This window comes from Oryx dammah, unplaced genomic scaffold, assembly GCF_014754425.2.
Source record: "Oryx dammah isolate SB20612 unplaced genomic scaffold, SCBI_Odam_1.1 HiC_scaffold_10, whole genome shotgun sequence".
In the NCBI taxonomy this organism is placed as follows: domain Eukaryota; kingdom Metazoa; phylum Chordata; class Mammalia; order Artiodactyla; family Bovidae; genus Oryx; species Oryx dammah.
In genome coordinates, this window is record NW_024070194.1 from 50,458,385 (window position 1) to 50,477,624 (window position 19,240).

Consider the following 19,240-nt stretch of genomic DNA (forward strand, 5'->3'; position numbering starts at 1 on the left):
GCTCAGTCATGTCTGACTCTTTGCGACCCCATGAGTCGCAGCACGCCAGGCCTCCCTGTCTATCACCAACTTCCAGAATTCACTCAGACTCGTGTCCACCGAGTCAGTGATGCCATCCAGCCATCTCATCCTCTGTCATCCCATTCTTCTCCTGCTCCCAATCCCTCCCAGCATCAGAGTCTTTTCCAATGAGTCAACTCTTCGCATGAGGTGGCCAAAGTACTGGACTTTTAGCTTTAGCATCAGTCCTTCCAAAGTAATCCCAGGGCTGATCTCCTTCAGAATGGACTGGTTGGATCTCCTTGCAGTCCAAGGGACTCTCAAGAGTCTTCTCCAGCACCACAGTTCAAACGCATCAATTCTTTGGCGCTCAGCCTTCTTCACAGTCCAGCTCTCCCATCCGTACACGACTGGACACATGTATACGTATGGCTGAGTCCCTATACTGTCCCCCCGAAACTATCACAACACTGTTAACTGGCTATATTCCAATATAAAATAAAAAGTTAAAAAAGATAATGGCCTTAAAACTACCATTCCCCATCTTGTTTTGAATTTCCTACAGCAATTTCATAGATGTGTCTATTACAGTATATATACAAATAAAGTTTATATATTTGGGAACATTTTAACCTACTTTCCTGAGATGATCTTTCAACTGGGTTATTCCCCTTTTCAGGTAAATGATTTATATTCCTATTTATTTTTTATGACAGCCTCCAAGCCTTTACCAAAGTGCTAGGTATACATTAATAATGGTTAAAGGACTGAATGCAAGGATTGATTCCTTTCTGTTAGAGGAATCAATCATCAGGAGCTTATCCAGCACCTACTCAAGGCAGAGTTCTGTTACCATGGTTCCAGGGCCCACAAAAATCGAACGGATGAATCATTATGGAACTAAGGTTGGTCTCATTAGGATTTTGTTTTATATGATTAATATGCATATATATAAGTGCAAGTGTACATATATATTTATGAAATTGAAAATAGCTATATTAACTAAGAATCAAGCAAAGAAGCAAATGTTTAAAACAAAATTTGAAATAGTATCTCCTTAAACACCACTGAAATGAGTTATAATCCTGATATAAGTTAAATTTATTTATAAAGAAAAAGATAAGGAATATCTGATTTTTCCCTTTTTCATAGATGATTAAAAAGTAGATAAGCTCTTGCAAAAGTGTTTTGGGGAGTGAATAATGGTAATCCTTAAAATATTATATTCACCTTAAAAAACTGAATTGAAATACATTATTTCTGAATGCTGAAATCAGGCAGTACTCAAAGTTACAAAATCAATGTACGTGGTGAAGATCAGAATAATAATGATACATAGATCTATCTTTCTAGGTAGGAAGACGTATAGCACATTTCCCATTTGTTTATCACAGAGCTCATCACTTTGGATCTGAGGTCATATAAAAGATTAATTAACAGTCACCAGGAAAAGCAAGCATCCAATAGATAAACTTACCAAAGGAGAAAGTGAAAGTGAAGTTGCTCAGTCATGTCCGACTCTCTGTGACTCCATGGACTATAGCCTACCACGCTCCTCCATCCATGGGATTTTCCAGGCAAGAGTACTGGAGTGGGTTGCCATTTCCTTCTCCAGGGGATCTTCCCAACCCAGAGATCGAACCCGGGTCTCCTGCATTGTAGGCAGACGCTTTACCGTCTGAGCCCCCAGGGAAGTCATCAAAGGAGAAATTCTATACAAAGAAGAGAGACAATATCTGCAATTTGCTGCAGTCTGCCATCATTCAGTATTAGTAAAGCCTTCTCTGGACCTCCCTGGTAGAGCAGTAGGTAAGAACCCACCTGCCAATGCAGAAGGCACGGGTTCCATCCCTGGTCCAGGATGATTCCATATGCCAGGGGCAACTAAGTCTCATGCCACAGCTACTGGGCCCATGCTCTAGAGCTGGGGAGCCAGAGCTACTGAGCCCCTGCACCACAACTACTGAAGCTGGCACGCCCTGTAGTCTGTGATCTGTGAAAAGATGAGCTACAACAATGAGAAGCTCAGGCACCACAGCTAGAGGGTGGCTCCCGCCTGCCCCACTAGAGAAAAACCTGCGTGCAGCAATGAAGACCAGCGCAGCCATAAAGATAAAACTCTGCTATCAATAAAAGTGTACTGGCTTCATTTCCCCCGTGGAGCTGTCTCTCCCGAGAACGGCATCTTCAAAAGGCAGTGCAGCTCCTCCAGGTCACTGGGGAAGACACCAACATGGCGAGAAAGTGCTGCACTTTATTTATTCTGGGTTATAAAATAGCTGTCTCCCGGCCTGAGAAGAAAGGGGAAGTTGTTTTCAATTAAGTCAGCCTCTTAAGAAGAACAGAACTGTCTATATTCAATTTTACCATTGATTAGTCTTACCAAGCAGGAGAACTGTAGTTCTTAAGTTATTTAGAATCTCATGGTATAAATTCAGGAGCAAGCAAGTTTTATTTCAGGCGTGTTGTACAGAAAAAAAAAAAAAGAAGAAGAAAAAACTAAAATGCCTAAATTTGTTTTCTCTTCAGTTGTTATGGACTCAGTGTTTGCTTAGAGATGGTCATAAGGGTGTGGCCCTAATCCGATGGGACTGCTATCCTTAGAGGAGAAAGAGGAGACCCCAGAGGCTCAGAGGAAAGGCCATGTGCAGACACAGGGAGAAGGTGGCCGCCCACAAGCCAAAGAGAGAGGCCTCACCAGAAACAGTCTGTGATCAGAACTCTGAGAATACCCATTTCTGCTGCTGAAGCCATGCAGATGATGCCATTTTGTTATGGGAGCCCAAGAAGACTAAACAGTTGCCTTAACCAAATCAAAATGGGAGGGTGTCTATATTGCTAATGAAAGACACAAGTTTAATCTACATTATTTTGATATCAAAGTCATTTGCAACCAAAGATTACTTCGTTATCCAAAATTTCTATATACTTTTCAGAGAAAACTAGGAGAATGTCAAGTCAATCAAAATTCACTCCTTGGGACTTCTGTGGGGGTCCAGTGAAGAATCTCTCCCTTGCAATACAGGGTACATGGGTTCAATCCCTGGTCGGGGACGAAGATCCCACGTGCCATGGAGCAACTAAGCCCCTGCACCACAACTACTGAGTCTGTGTATCACAACTTGAGTGTCTGTGCACCGCAAGGACAGATCCTGCAGGATGCCACGAGGATTCCATGTGCTGCAACTAAGACCCAGACCAGCCAAATAGATACATACTAAAAAAAAAAATTCACTCCTTTTTTCCTAACACATCTTAGCATCTATCTTGTTTAAAATCCAACGCTGCAAACTTCACAGGGCAGGATGCTACAGGATACAGGGATTCCTTCCTTAAGCCCATCGAGATCCTAGCCAGGAAACTTGTGTCTACAGCAGACCCAGCAGCTTCAGCTAAGGCAGCTGATAAGAGGCTGGGTTCAAACATACCTGCTCACTCTCTTTAGCTCTTGGTTGGCTACATTTTTTGTACAGCTGCTACCTCCAACTCCCGAATAACAACCTGACATTTCCATTCATTCTCTTTGCTTACCTGTTAAAATTTCACCCATGTGGCTGTCCCATTTTTTAGTTGGTTTTCCCTAAGTTATACTATTTCTATTTTTCTGGAAGAGTAAAAACTTAAAAAACAAAATAAAAAGTGTGGTGACGGAAGACCATCTCGACAGGGACCAGGCACAATGCTCTATGAAACACCTCAGTCCACAATGGGCAGCTCAGAATCATCCAGAATCCCTAACTCCAAGTGGTTTTTTTTTTTTTTTTAACGTGTCGCCACCCTGGTTCTCCTTACTATTTTTATTCCAAGACAAGGAAAGGACTGAAAGAATTAAGAGGAATCAACAGGAGTATCCCTTCCAAACTACTGCTTTGCATTTAAAACTGTTATAAAAATGTCTATTCTGTACTGATTTAGAAAATTATACCCTACAAAGAATACCCCGGGGAGCATTCTAAACAAGTGCAAGGAAAGCCTTTACAAAGTACAGGCTGACAAATAGAGAGAGACACATGATATTTTGTTTTAATTCTGTAATCTTCACTTTCTTCTTCTCTCCAACAGCTGTGATTTCAGTTAAGGCCACACAGTTCTAGGGATCCAAACTTAGGCAAGTCTGTTGTATACTGACTTTGTTATTGTTTATTTAACACTGAGTGTTCTGTTTTTCTTCAATAGAAAAAAAAAAGAAAACAACCTTCAAAAAACCAGAGCAGAGTATCTCCAGGACCAAAACCAAATGTTTTGGCAGGGAATGAATCAGTGCAGAGAGCTGTGGGTGGCAAGTTCTGAACATGAGACCGTGTCTGGTCACTCTCTGGACACTTTAAAAATGTATGTTGCTACATGTACTTATTGGTGTAAGATTTTCCCAAGTTTTGTGACTAACTAGCACTGTGCTGGAGAGGGTAGAACAGCATCCTGAAGGGATCCAAACTGAAAGAAGGCAGAAATCAGCTTAAAAGGTAAATATTCTTCTAATCATGACAAATGCTGACAAATGCTGAATATTAACTGGGTTGTATTTTTAGATGCAAAGTTATCATTTGAACACCTACCATTAAACTCTGACAATATCTATGTTACAGGATAAACTGAGGCATATAAAAATTTCCAAGGTTTTAAAATTATTTATTTATTTTTGCCTCGCTGTGTACCAGGTGGGATCTTAGTTTTGCCGATCAGGAATTGAATCCGCATCCCCTGCAGTGAAAATGCAGAGTCTTAACCACCAGATCACCAGGGAAATTCCTCAAGGCTTTATTTGAGCAAACATCAAAACAAATCAGGTAGCACCAAACCAAAAGTGTTGAGGGGCATTCCAACCAACAGGAGCTAGGCGTTCATAGAGAAAATACAGCAGCAAAGCAAGGAAATCATGTGATTGGCTACAGCTTTAGTGGTTGTCTTGTCTGGGAAAACCCAGTTGGCTGTTTGTGATTGATTGTACTTAAATTTTATTTTCTGGGTGAGCATGCACTTAGAAGTACAAGGGGCCTGTGTGTTTGCTGAGGTTATCAAGTCATTAGAGACACCCGCCTAATGGCCTCCTGGTTTTGTAGTTACTCTAAAGATTGTTGGTAAGGGCATCTCAAAGGTCTGCTCAAGACATTTTCAGTCAAGTTGGGGATATATCCAACTTCCCCATGACTTTGTGAGTCAAGGTTTCAGAGAAAGCAGATGGTTACTGAGTACAAATGATGTATTAACTGTGACTTACTTGAGCATATCCGTGGCAATAGAAAGATATGGCTTAGCTTGGTAAACAGACTTATTTTCTCAAATATTATTAGACCACAATAACTAAGAAATGCTTAATTCATTGTGTACTTACTACATAAAAACAACACCCGTGGTGGATTCATGTCAATGTATGGCAAAACCAATACAGAATTGTAAAGTAAAATAAAAAATAAATTAAAATAAATAAATAAATAAAAGCCTTTTAATCTCCATAAAAATCTTATACTCATGAGTCTAATCAATAAGAATCAGGATTCAAATCAAGGTATTTGGGGGCTACAAAAGCACACGTTCTTACAGACACTGTATTGTTATCAAGACAGACTACAGCCTCTTCTGTAACACTTTCATTTTCAATTATTTCTACTCATTCTTAAATTTTCCCACAATTCCTATTATATGTCATAATATCCCATGACAATACTGTACAGCTGACTTATTTAATAACTTCTCATGAAGTTTCACTTTTTCATATTTGCACTAACTTTTCAAATAATTTAAATTCAATGTTCCTTCATAATAGCTTTTACACTTATTTATAGTTTTTCATTGAAATTCTTATCCCCCACCAAATATACCCAACTGAATTGTCCCTTTGAAAAATTTTACTGCAAAACAGTGAATCAGAGAAAGAAAAGGTCATCTATAATTCAATTGCTTAACATTTTAGAGATGATACACAAGCTTTTTAGAAAACAAAAACACTAGTACGTCTCCAGTAGTCCCTTTGATTTGGGCACTATTCCCATTCAGGAACGCTCCACCCTCATGACCTAATCACCTCCCAAAGGGCTGCCTCTTAATAACTTCACTCATCGGGGCTAGGATTTCAACATATGAATTTGGGGTCAGAGGACAAAAACAGTCTATTGCACACATCTAAAGTACTGGGCTTCCTTTGTGGCTCAGCTGGTAAAGAATCTGCCTGCAATGTGGGAGACTTGGGTTCGATCCCTGGGTCGGGAAGATCCCCTGGAGAAGGGAAAGGCTACCCACTCCAATATTCTGGCCTGGAGAATTCCATGGACTGTATAGTCCATGGGGTCACAAGGAGTCAGACACAACTGAGTGACTTTCATATGATGACATGAAAGTATTCCATCCTGGGAGGAGAGTTTGGGGAGAATGAATATAAATATGGCTGGGTCCCTTTGCTGTCCACCTAAAACTATCACAACATTGCTAATCAGCTATACTTCAATATAAAATAAAAAGTTTAAAAAAATTTAAAAATAAACAAGTAAAAAATATTCCATCCTTAATCATTTCCTTACATACATTTTTTAGATCAAAGGGCATTTATATCTGCAAAGATTTGATACATATTAACAAATTTTCCTCCAGAACGATGTGCTAATTTTCTTGTCCACAAACAAGATTACTCACTGTCTCTTAACCCTGACTATAGATCCTAAGCTCTAGGAATCTAGATGATAGTGCTCCATTACTTCAGCTGTGTCTGACTCTTTGTGACTCCAAGGACTGTAGCCCACCAGACTCCTCTGTCTATGGAATTTCCCAGGCAAGAATACTGGAATGGGTTGCCATGCCCTCCTCCAGGGGATCTTCCTGATCCAGGGAGTGAACTTGTCTCCTGCATTGCAGGCAGATTCTTTACTGCTGAGCCACTGGGAGAGCCCTCTAGATGATATGCTAGTGATATAAAAATTCTGAATTCTGTTATCTGCAGCTGAGCTGGGGCTTTCCTGGTAGCTTGGCTGGTAAAGAATCCACCTGCAGTGCAGGAGACCCCAGTTCGATTCCTGAGTCAGGAAGATCCACTGGAGAAGGGATAGGCTACCCATTCCAGTATTCTTGAGTTTCCCTGGTGGCTCAGCTAGTAAAGAATCTGCCTGCAATGTGGGAGACTTGGGTTCGATCCCTGGGTCGAGCAGCTACCCCCTCCAGTACTCTGGCCTGGAGAATTCCACAGACTGTATAATCCATGGAGTTGCAAACAGTCAGCTACTTACATTTGGTAGAATTAGCTCACTAATCAAATCATTTCCTCTTTAATTGATTGTGTAGTTATTGAGTTCTTCTGAATGCAATATGTCCTCTTTATGGGAGCTCAAGAGAGAAAGTGTTTGCTCTATGAAGCTGATACCCTAGCAGGAGAGCAATAGTGAAGCAATAATAGTATTCATGGCGCTTGTGATATGTTTTAGAAAGGAGTTGCATTATATGTGATGGTACATACTGTAGTCAGTGTTTAAACAGAAGGACTTATTCTAGAGAGTCCAGGAGAATCAGCCTTTCAGTAATCAGATTGGTAACAAAAAGAGAAAAAAAAAATCTCATACCTCTAATACTTAAAATACAAATTAAAGGGAACCTCACAGGTGGTCCTAATACTTTAAGTTCCAAGGCATGGGGTGTGGGTTCAATCCCTGGTTGGGGAGCTAAGATCCCCCAGCTGGGGAGCTAGGAGCTTGTCAAATAAACCAGAACATAAAACAGAAACAATACTGTAACAAATTCAATAAAGACTTTAAAAATGGTCCACATCAAAAAATCTTTAAAAAATGCAAATTAAAAAATGAACTGTGATCGTCAAATAATTGGAGTGATTTTTTTCCCCTAACAAAGCACATACAAACTTATGCAAGTTAATTGTGACACCTTCAAGAAGGTATTCTTGGAAAATAAAATGCATGTTTATTCCAGGGTTTCTTCCACTGTTTGAAATTATTTAAAATTCAATTTTTGAAAGCATCAACAAAGACAAATGTGTACTATTCTGAATGCTCTAAATATTGATAAGTCATTTTCCTTTGAGGACAAGTTAGTTTATCTGGAATAGCCCAGAGTCATTCAAAGCCAAGTTTAATGAATCATGATCAACCCGGGAGATAAACTTTTAAAATTAAAAACATTGTTCGACTCTAGAAGTGATGAGCTGTCTTCTTCATGTACTTCCAGTGTTGCCTTGAAAGACAGTCCTAAATAATTTGTCAATGCCTTTTGAGAGAGTCAGTCCCTACCATGGGTCCCTGAAGTTTTCTTAATTATTTATGGTTCTCAAAAGTTATCTTCTTGGAATTTTTATTAAGAATTTCAGGTATGCCTATAGAAATTTCTCACACAGGGCATCACAGACTCTGTGGTTATTTGTGTTTACTCCTGGCAGAAAAAAAATCAGGTAAAGGGTTTCAGGAATAGATAAATATATAGAGAGATCTTCAGCTATATCTGTACCGTTATCTATCCATCCAACAAAATCTTTTTACTTTCAAAAAGAAATGCTAAAATTTAAAACATTTTAAGCATCCAAGTAGCCCTAGATTTATAGGATTTTTTCCCCTTCCCACGTGTAATAGAAGAATTTGGAAGAAATGAATTACAATGTACATACTTTCTCCTGTGTATCTTAGTCATTTTATTTAAATTCAGGTGTGCTGGGTTTCCCATAATTGTTCAGGCTATGCGTAATTTGCAGTGCACCCATGGAGGGAGCAGATTCCACATTTTCAATCCCATACCTCTAATATTTAAAATACAAGTTAAAAAATGAACTGTGATCCTCAAATGATCTGAGTACTTCTTTTTTTTTTCTAATCAAGTTTATATAAACTTATCCAAGTTAGTTGTGACACCTTCGAGAAGGTATTCTTGGAAACAAAGTACATTTATTCCAGGGTTCCTTCCACGTGTGAAATTATTTAAAATTCAATTTTTGAAAGTGTCAACAAAATAAAAACATACAGCATGTTGTATACCTTAAATATTGATAATTCATTTTCCTTTGAGGACAAGTTAGTTTATCTAGAATAGCCCAGAGTCATTCAAAGCCAAGAGAATTTGAGGAGAGTTTTCTTTTCTAAGTATCTCCTTAAATAAAAATTCCAGCTTTATCAACAATAGCTACGGATAGTCCTGTGTGTGTGAAAGTTGCTCAGTCATGTCTGACTCTTTGCAACCCCATGGACTATACAGTCCATGGAATTCTCCAGGCCAGAATACTGGAATGGGTAGCCGTTCCCTTCTCCAAGGGATCTTCCCAATCCAGGGATTGAACCCAGGTCTCCCGCATTGCAGGTGGATTCTTTACCAGCTGAGCCACGAGGACAGTCCTAGAGAGAACTTTTAATCTAGATCTTTTAATAGACAACAAAAGAATTAAGAAAAATGGAACCTCCATTATGGAATGAAAAATATGCCCAACATATCTTGTTGCAACAGAAGCATGATTATACATAAGAAAATTACAAATCACTCCAAAATTGTTGTGGATGGTGACTGAAAAGTTAGACAGCATATTAAAAAGCAAAGCCATCACTTTGCTGACATGGGTCCATATAGTTAAAGCTATGGTTTTTCCAGTAGTCATGCATGGATGCGAGAGCTGGACCATAAAGAAGGCTTGGCACTGAAGAATTGATACTTTTGAATTGTGGTGCTGGAAAAGACTCTGGAGAGCCCCTTGGACTGCAAGGAGATCAAATCCATCAATCCTAAAGGAAATCAGCCCTATTCATTGGAAGGACTGATGCTGAAGCTTCAATACTTTGGCCACCTGGTACAAAGAGCTGACTCACTAGAAAAAACCCGAATGTTGGGAAAGACTGAGGGCAGGAGGAGAAGGGGACAACAGAGGATGAGATGGCTGGATGGCATCACTGACTCAAGGGACATGAGTTTGAGCAAACTCTGGGAAGATAGTGAAGGACAGGGAAGACTGGCGTGTGTAGTCCATGGAGTTGCAAAGAGTCAGACACAACTGAGGAAATGAACAACAACAAATTATAAATGGTGCATTTCAGGGTTTTATATTAATGCCACTTATTCTTTCTATGGGTGACTGGCTCAGAAATCTGCTATACAATATAACATAACACCTCCTTTTCTCACAAGTCTAGGCTAAACTGATATATCTCTGCCCAGGATGGCAGCTTCTGTTTGTCTCTATGGCCCCTTAATACAATAGCAGCCTGTCTGCAATTGTCTAAAGTTTGCTATAAATATACACTTAAGAAATTTTAATCCAAGAATTTGTTTTTTTTTTTTTTTTTAGGATTCTCTCTTAAAAAACAATACAACCCTATGCCAATTATTCAGAAACCAGAGAACATTTTTCTTTTCTACTGTGTGGTCCTTATTGCTTCTTTTTCTCTGTGCTCTTCCCATATTGAGGTCTGCCTCAAGCTTAAAAATAGCCTGGTTTGTCACGTTGATGTTTGGTAGAAACCAACACAATACTGTAAAACAACTATTAAAAATAAATGAATTTAAAAAATAACCTGGTTTGTATCCATATTCTGTTCTTGGTGAAAGAGGAGCTTCCCAAGTGGGTCACACATGGATTTATATGGAGGCCGGCATCACTGGGCTCCCTCCTAACAGCCTCCCCTTATAAGAGCATAAAGAAAATCTACTACTCATGAATTTCATGATCTAAATCAAGTGGCTGTGCTAATGGGCCATCTATTTTTCACTGTATACATTTCAAATATCTTAATGGACACATTAAAATATATCCAACAATCCCACTCATAGGCATGCATCCAGAGAAAACAGTAATTTGAAAAGATACATGCAACCCTAGGTTCATAACAGCACTATTTACAACAGCCAAGACATGGAAGCACCAAAACGTCCATTGACAGATGTGTAAAGAAGATGTGGTGTGTGTGTGTGTGTGTGTGTGTGTGTGTATATATATATATATATAACAGAATATCATTCAGCCAGTAAAAAGAATGAAATAATGCCATTTGTAGCAACATGGATGAACCTAGAGATTATCACACTAAGTGACATAAATCAGAGACAAATACCAGATGATATCACTTATACATGAAAAAAAAAGATACAAATGAACTTATTTACAAAACAGGAACAGACTCATAGACTTTGAAAACAAACTTATGGTTACCAAAGGGGAAAGGTTGCGGGGAGGGACAAATTAGGAGTTTGGGATTATCATATATCCAGTTCAGTTCAGTTGCTCAGTCGTGTCCGACTCTTTGCGACCCCATGAATCGCAGCACGCCAGGCCTCCCTGCCCATCACCAACTCCCGGAGTTCACTCAGACTCACATCCATCGAGTCAGTGATGCCATCCAGCCATCTCATCCTTGGTCGTCCCCTTCTCCTCCTGTCCCCAATCCTTCCCAGCATCAGAGTCTTTTCCAATGAGTCAACTCTTCGCATGAGGTGGCCAAAGTACTGGAGTTTCAGCTTCAGTATTATTCCCTCCAAAGAAATCCCAGGGTTGATCTCCTTCAGAATGGACTGGTTGGATCTCCTTGCAGTCCAAGGGACTCTCAAGAGTCTTCTCCAGCACCACAGTTCAAGAACATCAATTCTTCGGCACTCAGCTTTCTTCACAGTCCAACTCTCACATCCATACATAACCACTGGAAAAACCATAGCCTTGACTAGACAGACCTTTGTTGACAAAGTAATGTCTCTGCTTTTAATAAATATACACTTTGGCAAATTTATGCAAAAAGTTGTTTTTTGCATAAAAAACAGCCACCAACTTTTCTAAACCTAACCCCCACATCTTAATCAGTAAACTGATTCAGTTAGAAAGGTCCAATACCACAGTTCAAAATCATCAATTCTTCAGCACTCAGCTTTCTTTATAGTCCAACTCTCACATCCACACATGACTACTGGAAAAACCATAGCCTTGACTAGACGGACCTTTCTACTTGAATCAGTTTACTGATTAAGACATGAGGGTTAGGTTTAGAAAAGTTGATGGCTGTTTTTTATGCAAAAAACAACTTTTTGCATAAATTTGCCAAAGTGTATATTTACTGTGAACTTCAGACAACTGCAGACAGGCTGCTATTGTATTAAGGGGCCTTACAGACAAACAGAAGTTGTCATCTTGGGCAGATATGTATCAGCTAAGCCTAGACTTGTAACTAACACTTGCAACTAACACAACATTGTAAATTAACTATACTCCAATATAAAATAAAAAGTAAATTAAAACAAACAAAAAATATCTTCAACAAGTTCAAGAGAACATTAGAATTGGAAACCATCTGAAAAGGAATATTGAGATCACAAAATTCCTAAGAATACTGAGCTATGGTTCATTACAGGTCAGGGCTCTTCCCACTGGTTCTGTGGGAAACAAGACATAGTCATTATATTACAGGGAAAGCCTGGCCATGAACAGTCTGTGTGACCCAGTGCCCATCAACTTTTCTAAACCTAACCCCCACGTCTTAAAACAGCAAGACTGGCTTATCTGGGAGCTGGGAGGCGGGGTCAGGGGAAATATCAGTGAAGTGCTTCTTGAGCCAAAGATCAATAATTACTGGTTTAATTAATCAACAAGGACCTACTGTACAGCACAGGGAACTCTACTCAATACTCTGTAATAACCTATATGAGGAAAGAATCTGACAAAGAGTCGATATATGTGTATGTATAACTGAATTACTTTGCTATTCACCTGAAACTAACATTGTAAATCAACTGAACTCCAACATAAAATAAACATATAAAAAACTACAGCCCTACTCCTAGAATGAGGTTCAGGGCTGAGCAGGCGCCACAACACTGAGCAGGCATAGGTTACCAAAGCAACAGTGAGTCTGATCTTTCAAAGTGCAAACTGGAGGTTTCCCTGTTGCTTCGCAGCTACAAGCTCATCCCGGCACCGCCCCCCTCCCCCCAGCCAGGCCTCCTCTCTCGGGAAAGCGGGACAGTCCCTGAGTAACAGGTCACGAAGGAGGAAAACGGGGTGAGCTGGCATCTTCACTTTCGTACAGCTTGATCACGCCGCCTCAGTTCAGGAACCTGACTAAGCCCCTGGCCTGGTTCCAGGAACCTATGACAGAACAGAGTCCCCAGTTCCTGGATGTCACCCTGCCTCTCTGTCCCTTGCGCCCTTGTATATGAGGTAACAGATTTGTGGGTGCCTCTGAATTCTAACACGAGCTGATCCTTCAAGCTGTGGCCAGGTCTAGACGCACAAGGTTCCCCTCCCTCACTGTGAGAGCCCATTCCTTTCCCCAAAGTCTCATTATATATTTTCCAGAGGCCCTTCTTCTAGGTGAGAAATTTCAGTGAAATATGCTGAAACATAACATTTCATCATCTTGACGTTAGCTAAAACAGCCTTTCATGAGCCTCATTGCCATGCCTCTCATTTTCAAAATGAAAAAGATGAAGCCCAGCAACTTGGGGTCTCATTCAAGGTCATGGACAGTCAGGTGGCAGGAAGCAGCATCTGAGGGTCCGAGCCCCTTGTCCAGTGACACCCTGGCTCAGGCTATGACACATTAAAAACACAAGAGAAACCTTCAGAGATGATTTTTAATTTGCCATTGCTATTGTACAGTCAGCAAAGGACAAGTATTTTGAAGAAGCAGGAACAACTGAAAAGTCAATCTCCTTCCTCACTTTGGCTAATTAAAGCAGGCGGCATGAAATCTCTGTGTGGCTGTGTACCTGACAGCAAGAAGCACATATTGCTGGCACCACTTCCTAACACACCAGTGCACCAGATGAGTATTGATGGATGGCTTCAGACACTATTAAGTACAGAGTCTGTTCCTAGGAAAATGCTTTGCATGCGTCATTAAGGCTATTTTAAGGCTTGCTGTCTTGAGCTGAATGTAAACTAGCACTGGTAACTCTGAATTTAAATGTGATTTCATTGAGGGAAGAAACAGCATCATATTATTTTCAGGGTTTGGTGGTAGCAATATCTTAAAAAAAAAGAACTGGTATCAAATCTGTAGACTTATGAGATTTTACATCTATAAATTCACTTTTTCTCAGAGATCTCGTTTACAATTTTATTTGGGTGAACTAAACGGAAGTTTAATCTCTATTCTGTATGAATTACACAGTTGCAATATCTTAAGTCAAATTTTATATGCTGCTTTCACTTATGAGTGGTTTTCCCAGCTATGCATGTAACAAGCTTAATATTCAATCACTACATAATATTTAACAACATGGATGCATCATTAATATAACCACTTACTTAACCATTTCAGTTGTTTCCACTGTTCACTATTATAAACACTCCTGTAAGATATACAAAGCATGCAACAAAGATTGCACAAAACATTATCCAGAAGACACCCTTTAATAGTCCTCTAAAATCATACTCTGAACAGGAATGTTACACCTATAAATTCTTTAAACAACTCCAATATTGCCCTTATATTTAATACATTACTAACTTAAACTGGAATACTGCTATCCCCAGCATGCATTTATTTCCACTGCAGATGTATCAGACCATAGTATACCAAAGAGAATGGCCTGTTTGTGATACTTTTTTTAAAAAAGGGTCCAGGCCCCACCTGAAAAGTATTGCACTGAAATGCCAGCAGGTGGAGCCAAACCACAGATTTTTTTTTTTTTTTTTAAATCACCATGATTGACACACATCTTCAATTAAGAATCACTGATCCCTAGAACCTCAGATATGGAGATGACACCACCATTATGGCAGAAAGTGAAGAGGAGCTAAAAAGCCTCTTGATGAAAGTGAAAATGGAGAGTGAAAAAGTTGGCTTAAAGCTCAACATTCAGAAAACGAAGATCATGGCATCCGGTCCCATCACTTCATGGGAAATAGATGGGGAAACAGTGGAAACAGTGTCAGACTTTATTTTTTTGGGCTCCAAAATCACTGCAGATGGTGACTGCAGCCATGAAATTAAAACACGCTTACTCCTTGGAAGAAAAGTTATGACCAACCTAGATAGCATATTGAAAAGCAGAGATATTACTTTGCCGACTAAGGTCCGTCTAGTCAAGGCTATGGTTTTTCAGTGGTCATGTATGGATGCGAGAGTTGGACTGTGAAGAAAGCTGAGTGCCGAAGAATTGATGCTTTTGAACTGTGGTGTTGGAGAAGACTCTTGAGAGTCCCTTTGACTGCAGGGAGATCCAACCAGTCCATTCTGAAGGAGATCAACCCTGGGATTTCTTTGGAAGGAATGATGCTAAAGCTGAAACTCCAGTACTTTGGCCACCTCATGCGAAGAGTTGACTCATTGGAAAAGACTCTGATGCTGGGAGGGATTGGGGGCAGGAGGAGAAGGGGACGACCAAGGATGAGATGGCTGGATGGCATCACGGACTCGATGGACATGAGTCTGGGCGAACTCTGGGAGATGGTGATGAACAGGGAGGCCTGCCGTGCTGAGATTCATGGGGTCGCAAAGAGTCGGACACGACTGAGCGACTGAACTGAGCTGAACTGAACTGATCCCTAGAACACAATGCAAATTTTCCTTTATCTCATTAACAACTCCTCATATTCAGGAATGGGAATCTCCACTTGAAGAGAGTGTATTCTATTCTATGGCGGTGATGCTCGAATTTTGTTTTGCATCAGATTCAGTTGCTGGGGGTGGGGCTTAGTAATAACACAAATGGCCAGTCTGATCCAAATCTAAAATGCTGCATTTTTATTTAGGACTTCCCTGGTTGTCTGGTGGTTAAGACTCAGTGCTTCCACTGCAGGAGGCACAGGTTTGTTCCCTGGCCAGGGAAGTTCTGCATGCTGTGTGGTATGGCCAAAAAACACCCCCCACCCCATGCATTTTTAACAAAGCCATACAGAATACTCAGAAATACAGAGTTGAAGAATTAAAACCTTCTGGAAGATTTTCTAAAAGGCCACATGGTTTCTAAAAATTGAGCTGAAAATAGTAAACCGAGAAGTTATTACGGAGATATAACTGTCAGACACAATTTGAAACCAGACCTAATTGACACCAAGGCACTAAAGCTCTTATATCAACTCCCTACATCTTCCGACTGTTACTGCGAGGTTAGGGAAGTGGCTGACAGCACGGAAGCAAGGGGGGAGGGCAGGTGGGATGGAAGGATGGCTCAAGTGTCACCAAAACTGAAATTCCCTATTCAGAAATGACTCCGATGGCCAATCATGGGGTTTAAGAAGTTGAAAGGGAAATGAAGGAAGGCATGTTCCACCAAAGAAAATTTAGGAACCTAGACTTCTAAAGTGCATCTGAAAAAGAATAGATATCTGTGTATGTATAACTGAATCACTTTGCTGTATATTTGAAACTAACACAACATTGTAAATCAACTATACTACAATATAAAATAAAAATTAAAAAATACAAAAGAAGTAAAAAAGAAAAAAGTATATCTGAGATCAAAGAGCTGATAGAGGGAACTCCCTGGCAGTCCAGGGGTTAAGACTCCATGCTTCCACTTCAGGGGGCATGGTTTGATCCCTGGTCAGGGAACTAAGATCCCTCATGCCAAATGGTGTTGCCAAAGGGAAAAAAAAAAAAAAAGCTGATGTAGCTGATGGGTGTGAAGGAGCCATACAGAGACAAGACTGTAGCTAAACTGGGAGATTCTGGGTTTAACACATCTGCGGTGGGGGTGCAAAATTTTTACTTTACAGAAAGCAGTGGTGGAGGTACTCCAAAGGCAGTTTAGCAGAACGCAAATGTGTAGCGCGTCATGATGCTGATGGCTGGGGCACGACATCTGCAGAGGAATTGCCATGCCTAAGACATCTTTCCAAGTTCCTCTTTTACCACACACATCTCTTCCCCCAGCCAGTTCTTCTATGCCTCCAGTGAATTACAGATTTCAAGATCCCTTCTGAGTCAGAATGTCAACAGCCTTTGGTGTGTAAATGAAGTATAATTACTTCTACTTCGCATATGAAGAAAATCAGAGGGCAGGCCTCAAATCGCATGACTCTATGTGGCAAAGACTGGAGTCTAACCCATAATTCCAACTGCACTGCACCATAATTTCTGCTAACTAGTGCTCCAGAGGCTTAAACTAAGGACAGTTTAATAAAGACTGGAGGTACCCAGAAAATAACTTCCTCTCCTAAAGCAAACAGAATTCCTATTCTAGGGCTACTTAATTTTCTTTATTTTTGATGACTACATGCTGATAGAGGTCTCTGGGTTATTTAAAAATGCAAGGGACTTTTTCTTGGTGGTCCAGTGGCTGAGACTCCATACTCCTAATGCAGAGGACCTGGGTTCAATCCCTGGTCAAGGAACTAGGTCCCAGGTGCTGCAAGTAAGAGTTTGCATGCCACAATTAGAGCTCCCACACGCTGCAAATAAAGATCCTGCGTGCTGCAAATAAACAAGATCCTGAAGACTCCATGTGCCACAGCTAAGACCCGACACAGCCAAATAAATATTTTAAAAAATGCAATGTTGTAACCTCTCTTAAGGGATCAACTTGTGCCTGGAAAATTCATTCATTCCTCTATTCTCTCATGCAGTGAACACTTTTCCGGGGGTGGGGTTCCGGGGAGGGGGACACTCACAACATTCTAGGTACTATATGGGGCAGGAGGGATTCAAAGATAAACAGACAAAACCTATTGTTTCCACGAGTCAGAATCTCCAAGGAGAGACAGACACGCCAACACCTGCACTGCATCCCAGGTACTTCAGCAGAGGAAAAGAGAAAGAGCAGAAGTGTTAGGGTTGCCAAGGAGGGACTGATCAACTGCCTGGCAAGGGGTGTAGGCTGACAGAAAAGCTCCATTAGGTGAAGCCACCTGAATGGGGTGAGAAGTCAAATAAACACACCTTCAGGTTCCTGGTTGCTGCTGTTGGATGGAATGATTCCCCAACCACTCTTACTAACCTCACCAGATTCTCCCCTGAGAAACCCTGCAGCATTTACTATGTATGTTAACTTCATAAGGAGTTGACACTGATCTTTTTATAATGCTCACACACCAAACAGTAAAGTTGTAGAGGCAGAAACCACCTCTTATATCATTGTGTTTCCAATGCCTGCCATAGGCTGGGCACTCAGTGAGTATTTCTTGACCTCAAGGTTAGATTTTATGTTTCCAGAGAACACAGATGGTCTTCAAGGGGATCTTCCTGACATAGGTGTTGAACCCAGGTCTCCCGCATTGCAGGCAGATTCTTTACCCTCTGAGGCACCAGGGAAGTCCAAATTATCTAACACTGAAGTTTAAATACGAGTGCTGACCATCATCGGTAAAGATCTGATGTCTGTGACACAAGGAGACAGCAGTGTGAATTTGTCATTTCAATAGAATGGCTTTAGGATGGATGACCTGGGACTCTCAAAAAAATGATAATGACTTTTTATATCATCTCACTTAAAACATTAACATTTGCAACAACATGAATGGACCTTAAAGGCATTATGCGAATGAAATAAGTCAGAGAGAAAAAGATAAATACTGTTTATTACTGCTATTACTTATATGTGGAATCTAAACAAAGAACTGTCCCCAAAAAACAAACTCATAGAAAAACAGATTAGACTTGTGGTTATCAGAGGTGGCGGGTGGGGAAGGGGAATTGTAGGAAGGTGGTCAAAAGGTACAAACTTCTGCTTATAAAATAAATAACTACAAGGGATGTAACGTACAACATGAGGACTATTGCTAACACTGCTCTATGATATACAGGTAAATTGTTAAGAGAGTAGATTCTAGGAGTTCTCTTCACAAAGAGAACAGTTTATTTTTCCCTTTCTTTTCTTTTCATTGTTTCTGTATGAGAAAATGGACGTTAGCTGAACTTATGTGGTAATCATTTCACAACATGTATCAATGAAATCATCATGCTATACGCCTTAAAAGAACCATTAAGTCAGAATTATTTGGACATTACATGAATTTCACATTTTGTTTAGATTTCTTTAAACCTGTGGTACTTCCTTGGTCAGCCTTCCCTGGTGGCTCAGCAGTAAAGAATCCTCCTACCAACGCAGGGGATGTGAGTTTGATCCCTGGGTTCAGGAAGATCTTCTTGAAAAGGAAATGGCAGCCCACTCCAGTATTCTTGCCTGGGAAATCCCATGGACAGAGGAGCCTGCTGAGCTATATATAGTCCATGGTGTCAAGAAGAGTCAGACATAGCGACTTAACAACAAAACAACCTGTGGTCCAGTTTATGAATGCGTGTTTCTAATAGTTGGTCTAGAAGTTGTCCTACCACCAGTGAACCAGACTTTTTAGATAAAGATTGTGCTGGGCTTAGTTGCTCAGTTATGTCAGACTCTTTGC

The 19,240-nt window shown here is 40.3% G+C and overlaps 1 protein-coding gene and 1 long non-coding RNA gene across 7 annotated transcripts in view; both read right to left on the reverse strand.

The window, feature by feature from the left end:
* Positions 1–19,240, reverse strand: part of CACNB2 (calcium voltage-gated channel auxiliary subunit beta 2) — a 416,882-nt gene that overhangs the window by 54,461 nt on the left and 343,181 nt on the right. The window lies entirely within an intron of this gene.
* Positions 14,505–16,269, reverse strand: LOC120869028. Its single transcript, XR_005722398.1, has 2 exons — positions 15,450–16,269; positions 14,505–14,643 (listed from the first exon to the last, which is right to left on the reverse strand). It is a non-coding gene; the product is annotated as an uncharacterized LOC120869028 (long non-coding RNA).